This window comes from Ursus arctos, unplaced genomic scaffold, assembly GCF_023065955.2.
Source record: "Ursus arctos isolate Adak ecotype North America unplaced genomic scaffold, UrsArc2.0 scaffold_5, whole genome shotgun sequence".
Lineage (NCBI taxonomy): Eukaryota > Metazoa > Chordata > Mammalia > Carnivora > Ursidae > Ursus > Ursus arctos.
This window is the reverse complement of record NW_026623067.1, coordinates 67747822-67756660: the sequence shown is the minus strand read 5'-3', so window position 1 is coordinate 67756660 and position 8839 is coordinate 67747822.

Sequence of the window (8839 nt, the reverse complement as noted above, 5' to 3'; positions counted from 1 at the left end):
AGTCAAGTTAATAAAATAACATGATCAAAATTTGGTAGAAGTTGGAATTTAAGTGAGAGATAAGAAACCCACTCATTCCAATAAATCTTAGGACTCTTAAATAAAATGAGAATGGTTTTAGATTCCTTGAGACTTGATTCTGGAAGAACAGAAAAGAGCAAAACAAATATATCAGGTGATAGGAAAGGATAGGGAAGGAGTTAACCATGTTCTAGTCACCTCCCTCCCTAAAGATTTCCAACAGATTAGGTCTGAGCTCAAGAGCAAAAGAGTTTTAATTGGATAATAAATCAGTGTTTTAACATAGGACCAAATTATTTTATTGCTTGAAAATGAAGTTGTTCATTAAGGATTGAAAGTGACAAAAACGCAGGGTTATTCCTGGGATTTTAATCAAGGATAAGGAGGGTGAGATCCAACAGAAATAGCATAGTGGCAAAATAATAATAATTTGTGTCATTCTCTGTTACACATCTGGTTATATTTAATTCCCATGAAAAAAAGCCCTAGATAATGCCAAAGCAACTGCCAAAGGATCATACCAATATTCTACATTTTATGATGCTTGATATGACCCTCTTAACACTATCTCTACCTTATAAATATTATTATCCCATAAATGGGGACATCACATTTTTCTCTCTAAGATCTCAATGATATTTAAGTGCCTGTTGAAGTTGATCCTACAGGTAATGATGGGACTGGTCTAAGTTCTACAAATGCTTTTTCACATGAATAAAAATCCTCTACATTTTTCCTGACTGGTTTTACTTCCACACCAATACTTTTTCCCTAGTGCTTATTGTGCCTCAACAACTCAGAATTTGAATTACCTTACAAAAATCTGTGAAAATTTTTGGAATACTAATAGGTGATAGCATAAATCTATTGGTTGCCCTTTCCATTTAGTAAAACTGATTACCCTTTAAAGAGCTAAAATATATAAATTTTTTAAAATTCAATATTCTAAGGTTATAATTAGATCTGTACTTACTCCAATCCCCACTTTCTGATAAGAAAAACAATAAATTGCAGCCCCTGGATGGTGCAGTTAAGTCTCCAACTCTTGGCTTTAGCTTAAGGTCATGAGATTGAGCCCCAAGATGGTCTCCATGCTCAGCACAGAGTCTGTTTAAGATTCTCTCACCCTCTCCTTCTGCCCCTCCCCCATCACTCTCTCTCTCTCTCTCTCTCTCTCTGTGTCTCTAAAAAATAAATAGATTTTTCAATAGAAACTTAGCAGGCCAGAAAGGAGTGGCATGATATATTCAAAGTGCTGAATGGGAAAAATCTGCAGCCAAGAATACTCTATCCAGCAGGGCTATCATTCAGAATAGAAGAAGAAATAAAGAGTTTCCCAGATAACCAAAAACTAAAGAGTTCATGACCACTAAACCAGTCCTGTAAGAAATATTAAAGGAGACTCTTTGAATGGAAGGGAAAGACCAAATGTGACAAAGACTAGAAAGGAACAGCAACAAAAAAGACTAGAAAAGAACAGAGAAAATCTCCATAAATAATGGCAAAACAAGTAATATAATGGCACTAAATATATATCTATTGATAATTACTCTGAATGTAAATGGATCAAATGCTCTAATCAAAAGACACAGGGTGGCAGAATGAATAAAAAATAAGACCTAAAGAGACTAATTTTAGACCTAAAGGCACCTGCAAGTTGAAAGTGGGGGGATGGAGAAACATTTGTCATGCAAATGAATGTCAAAAGAAAGCCAGAATAGCAATACTTCTATCAAATAAAGTAGATTTTAAACTGGACTATAAAAGAGATGAAGAAGGGTGCTATATCGTAATAAAAGGGACTATCCACCAAGATCTAACAGTTGTAAATATTTATGCCCCCAACTAGGGAACACCCAAATACATGAAACAATAACAAACATAAAGGTTCTCATTGATCATAATACGATAATAGTAAGGGATTTTAACACCCCACTCATATCAATGATCATTGAAACAAAAGATCAACAAGGAAAATGGCTTTGGATAACATACTGGATCAGATGGACTTAACAGATATATTCAGAACATTTCATCCTAAAGCAGCAAAATACACATTCAAGTGCACATGGGACACTCTCAGAATAGATCACATACTAATCACAAATCAGGCCTCAACATGTATAAAAAAATTATGATCATACCATGCATCTTTTCTGACCACAGTGTTATGAAACTTGGAGTCAACTACAGGAAGAAATTAGGAAAGACCACAAATACATGGAAGTTAAAGAACATGCTCCGAAAGAATGAATGGGTCAACCAGGAAATTAAAGGAGAAAAAAATACATGGAAACAAATGAAATGAAAACACAATGGTCCAAAACCTTTGGGATGCTGCAAAAGTGTTCCTAAGAGGGAAGTATATAGCAATATAGGCCTACCTCAAAAAGCAAGAAAAATCTCAAATAAATGACCTAACCTTACACCTAAATGAGCTAAGGGGGGAAAAAAAAACAACTAAGTCTAAAGCCAGCAGAAGTTAGGGTAATAATAAAGATTAGAGCAGGGTACCTGGGTGACTCAGTTAAGCGTCCGACTCTTGATTTCAGCTCAGGTCATGATTTCAGGGTCATGAGATCAAGCTCCGTGTCTGGCCCCATGCTTAGTGGGGAGTCTGCTTGAGATTCTCTGTCTACCTCTCCCTTTTCCACTGCTCCTCATCCTGCTTATGTGCTTGCTCTCTCTGTCTCTAAAATAAATAAATAAATCTTTTAAAAAATAAGGACACAAAGAAAGGTTAGAGCATAAATAATGATATAGAAACAAAAACAGTAGAACAGATCAAGAAATGATCTGATCATGAAATCAGGAGCGAGTTCTTGGGAAAAAAATAATAAAATTGATAAACCCACACCGAGACTTATCAAAAAGAAAATAGAAAGGACCCAAATAAATAAAGTCACAAATGAGAGAGGAGAAATAACAGCCAACACCATAGAAATACAGACAATTATAAGAGAATATTATGAAAAATTATATGCCAACAAATCGGACAATCTGAAAGAAATTATGTTTAGTTCCAAAACTGAAACAGGAAGAAATAGAAAACTTAAACAGGCAGATAAATAGCAAAGAAATTGAATCAGTAATCAGAAAACTCCCAAAAAACAAAACTCCAGGGCCAGATGACTTCACAGGTGAATTCTACCAAATATTTAAAGAAGAATTACTACCTATTCTTCTCAAAACATTCCAAAAAAATGGAAATGCAAGGAAAACTTCCAAACTCATTCAATGAGGCCATCATTACCCTGATTCCAAAACCAGACAAAGACTCCACAAAAAAAAGAGAACTACAGACCAATACCCTGATGAACATGGCTGCAAAAATTCTCAGCAAAATACCAGCAAATTGAATCCAACAATACATTAAAAGAATCATTCACCACAGTCAGGTGGGATGTATTTCTGAGGTGCAGGGGTGATTCAATATTTGCAAATCAATCAATTTGATACACCACATAAATAAAATAATGGATAAGAACTATATGATTCCCTCAATAGATGCAGAAAAAGCAAAAAACCCTGAACTAAGTAGGGATAGAGGAAACATACCTCAACATTATTAAAGCCATATACAAAAAACTCACAGCTAAAATCATCCCCAAGGGGGAAACCTGAGAGTTTTTCCTCTACAGTCAGGAACAAGACAAGGATGTCCACTTTCACCACCGTTATTTAACATAGTACTGGAAATCCTAGTCACAGCAACACACACCAAAAAGAAAGAAAAGGCATCCAAATCCGCAAGGAAGAAGTAGCTATTTGCAGATGACATGATATTCCATATAGAAAACCTAAAAGACTCCACAAAAATTTTGCTAGAACTGATAGATGAATTCAGTAAAGTTGCAGGATAAAAAATCAACATACAGAAGATTGTCGCATTTCTGTACACCAATAATGAGGCAGCAGAAAGAGAAATCAAGGAATCACTCTCATCTACAATTATACAAAAACCATAAGATACCTACAAATAAACCTAACCAAAGAGGTAAAAAGATCTGTGTTCTGAAAACCATAAAACACTGATGAAAGAAATTGAAGATGACACAAAGAAATAGAAAAACATTCCATGTTCATGGATTGAAAGAACAAATATTGTTAAAATGTCTGTAGTACCCAAAGCAGTCTACACAATTGATACAATTCCTATCAAAATACCAACAGCATTTTCACAGAGCTAGATCAAACAATCCTAAAATTTGTATGTTCCCACAAAAGACCCTGAGTAGTCAAAGCAATCTTGGAAAAGAAAAGCAAATCTGGAGGCATCAAAATTCCAGACAACAGGCATTGGTGGCATGTGGAAAAAGGGGAACCCTCTTGAACTGTTGGTGGGAATGCAAACTAGGGCAGCCACTCTGGAAAACAGGATGGAGATTCTTCAAAACTTTAAAAATAGAACTACCCTACCATCTAGCAATTTCATGCTATATGTATTTATGCAAAGGATACAAAAATACTGATTCAAAGGGATACATTCATCCTAATGTTTATAGCAGCATTATCAACAATAACCAAATTATGGAAACAGTCCAAGAGTATATCCACTGGTGAATGGATAAAGAAGAGATGGTACATATATACAATGGAATGTTATTCAGCCATAAAAAGAATGAAATCTTGCATTTGCAATGATGTCTATGGAGCTTGAGAGTATTACGCTAAGAGAAATAATTCAGAGAGAGACAAATACCATATGATTTCACTCATATATGGAATTTAGGAAACAAAACAGATGATAATGGGGGAAAAAGAGAGAGGTAAAAACAGAAAACAGACTGTAGAGAACAAACTGTGAGTTACCTGAGAGGAGGTAGGTGGGAGGATGGGTTAAATAGGTGATGTGTTTTAGGGAGGGCATTTGTGATGAGCACTGGGTGTTAAATATAAGTGGTGAATCACTAAATTCTGCACCTGAGACTGTTACATTATTCACTAATGAACTAGAATTTAAGTAAAACTCGAGAGAAAATAAAATATACATATCACTTTTACGGTCAGTCTATTAGTTTACTCTGTCTTATATACTGACAGAGCAACTCCTATAATATGCATAATTCAGTCTACTAATACATCTAATTAACACTAGAATTAAGGCATACTCTTGAATTTTGAAAAAAAGAAAAAAAATTTCCTGAAAACCCTGAAATTAGAACTCAATTATTTCAGATAAATATTTTTGATGTGACATATGTGTAAATCATATAAAGAGCTCTCTGCCTCAAAAAGATTTTGAATGAGATGGTTAATTATTAAATTATTATAAAAATGGAAATCACTTCTCATTAAAGGCAAATAATTGTCAGGGTCTCACCAATTACATATATTATCTACAGGTTTCAGTTCCCCTGTTTTCTAGCCAAATTTCCTATTATGTACCTTTTGCTGGTGTCATGTATTATCTATATATGATTTCTATCATTACTTTCACAGTATAGACTACTTATGTCTTTCCAAGCTAAATATTCAAAAAATAATGACCAATATTCTCCATTAAGACAAAATTAAATAGTATCCTTAAAAGCAGAAAAAAATTCTTAACCTAAATTTTTGTAATAGACCTTGACACTGAATGATGCTATACATATCTAAACAAAGAAGAAGTATATAATAACCATTTTAGCAATAGGAAAAATTATTGAAGCTACAGGTTGGTTTCATAGTGAATTTGGAAATGTAAAGGAAGCATCTCTATTTTAATTGTTTGTCAATCTTATAAATTTCAAAACATCATAAATGGTATTGTGTCATTTGAAAATATACTGGGCAAAGATGCTTAAGCATCCATTTAGTATAGTAAAATTGATAATAGTAACTACAAGTCTTAAATCATATTTTCTTCAAAATTTCTCCAACTTTTAAACTTTAATTTTGTAAGAGTTGTGGGGTTTTTTTGTGGGTTTCTTTTGTTTTTGTTTTTATTTTGTTTGTTTGTTTTTGAGATACTGATGTGGGAGATTCTTTTAGCATGATTGTCACTGTCACTGTCATCATTCATGTTGGTATTCTCAGGGGTGGAGGTTATAACTCATCCAGTATTAAACAATGATTACAGAACGATCATGGTTGAAATTTAAGTTCCATAATATTTTCCTTTTGTTAAACATTTCAAATATTAAAAACCAAAGGATATTTTAGGGTCCCTCTTCCTTATTTAAAGATATTGGACTAGGTCTTTTCCCCACCTCCTTCTCAAAGGAAATAAAGGAATAGAAAACTCCATCTTCAGTGAAAGTAGAAATATAGGAAACACCTATAATTCCAACTTCAGTATATGGAGAATGCCTTCAAAGTGCACAGAAAAGTGGACTAGGACAAGAAAAGATGCTGAGAGAACAGGCATGCCTCTCAGATCCTATGAATTTTGAAAATAGTAAGTTTACAAAGGGGAAAATGGTAAAATCAAAGCTATTTACTTGAAAGACCTATTTTGGGTCTGCAATGGGAGTAGCATGGGAGGGAGGGCCCAACTGTGAAACATGCAGGCATGTTGTGTGTACAATAGAGATATTGTAAATATACATATTTGGGAGGACAACTGCAGCCTACATATATCCCTGTAGCTGCGATAATATTTCCCCAAATGAGAAATGTTGCAGAAGTATGAGTTCATGTAAATATAAGTGACTCTGTGAAATACATATACAAATACTTGGCAAACTTTATAATGCATATAGAAATATAAATATAGTATAACCAACAAAAATTGAGAGGGGAATGAATGGCAGGAATGTTCAACAGTATCAGCTTATTGATTCCTTTACTGTTTTTGGCACAACTCATAGGAGTCATGCCATTGTTACTATTCATAAAATTTTTTTTTTTAAAAAAACACTAAGATGTGTAAAATAAATCCTTATACTTCTATATTTTAGAAGGAAAAATCACATATATCATAAATGTAATGTATTAGTCAAGGTTCTCCAGAAAAACGGAACCACTAAGGGGTGTGTGTGTGTGTGTGTGTGTGTGTGTGTGTGTGTGTGTGTGTTTATGCATGGGCACATGCATGCACATGCGTGTATGTGTTGTGTGTGGATGGACGGATGGACGGATGGATGGATGGATGGATAGTTTTATTTTAAGGAATTAGTTCACAGGAGTATGGAGTCTGGCAAGTCTGAAGTGTGCAAGGTAGACTGGCAGGCAAAAGACTCATAGAAAGGGCAATGTTACAGTTCAAGTCCAAAAGCCTTATTCTGGCAGAAATCGCCATTCCTCAGGAGAAGTCAGTCTTCTTCCACAAAGACCTTCAACTGATTGATGAGGCCCAGGTACATTATGGAGGATAATCTGCTTTCTATAAATTCTACTGATTTAAATGTTAATCTCATCTAAAAATACCCATCTCATCTAAAACTACCTTCACAGAAGTATTAAGAAGAGTGTTTGACCAAATATCTGGGTACTGTGGCCTAGTCAAAGTGACTAGTTGATGATTATGTCTGCTTCTGTGGAAAACTGAATATCTGGGGAGAAAAAATTAACATTTATTCTGTGTTAAAATATTTGGTCTTTTATCACATACATGCACTACTTTAATAATTTTAAAACTTAAATAGTAAGACATCTTGATTTTTTTTTTTTTTTTAACTTTGGGATCTTACTCACTGGGCTCTAGGGGAAGTGCTGGGAGCTTCCGTTAACCTTTCCTCAATGTTTCAGTTTCCCACTGTAGAATTGGCAGCTAAATTACAGAAATATAGCATGCCCAGTTAACATTAAATTTGAGATAGACTATGAATTTAAGGACAAGTATGTGCCAAATATTTCATTGATATATTATTTACTAAATATGGCAATTATGCAATCATATCTCTTGCATTATATGCCGAACTAAAGGTAGGATTGCCATATATAACTTTATATTAAGCATTCAGCAAAAATATTCATTTTATACAGAGTACCCACTCTCACCCACCCACTGTATTCTCTCAAATAGATAGATAGATAGATAGATAGATAGATAGATATAGATAGATAACATATACAGATATATATATATATATATATATAGAGAGAGAGAGAGAGAGAGAGAAGAGATGATGGTTAAGGGATGAGATGATGGTTAAGATCTACAGATTCAAAACAATCCCTACCAAAATTCCAACAATCATTTTTGCATAAGTTAATATAATATGTATATCCTATTACTTCTATTCTCTGAAAAATCCTAACTAGTAGAACATCAAAGACATCAAAAATGTGAAAGAAACCCACAGATCAGGAGAAAATACGTTTGCAAACCATATATCTGGAATATATAAAAGACACAAACAAACAACAAAAAGACATAGATTATAAAATGAGAAAAAAAAAAAAAAACTTGAATAGATACCAATCCAAAGAAGACATACAAATGTCTAGTAAGCAAATGAAAGGATGTTCAATATCTTTAGTCACTAGGGAAATGCCAACCACAATTAGATATCACTTCATACCCACTAAAATGAAAAAAAGTAAGTGTTGGAAAGGATGTAAAAAATTTGGAACCCTTGTAAATTGTTCATGAGAATATAAAATGGTGCAGCCACTGTGGAAAACAGTTGGGCAGTTCCACTAAACATAGAATTACTACATAGCCCAACAGTTCCATTCCTAGGCCTGTGTCCAAAATAATGGAAAACAGCAACTTAGATACTTGCATACCAATGTTTACTTAAGGATTATTCACAATAGCCATAAGATGTAAATCAAGTGTCATCAGATGAACAGATAAACAGAAATTCATACAATAGGCTATGATTCCACCATAAAAAGAGATGAAGTTCTGGGATGCCTGGGTGGCTCAGTCAGTTAAGTGTCTGTG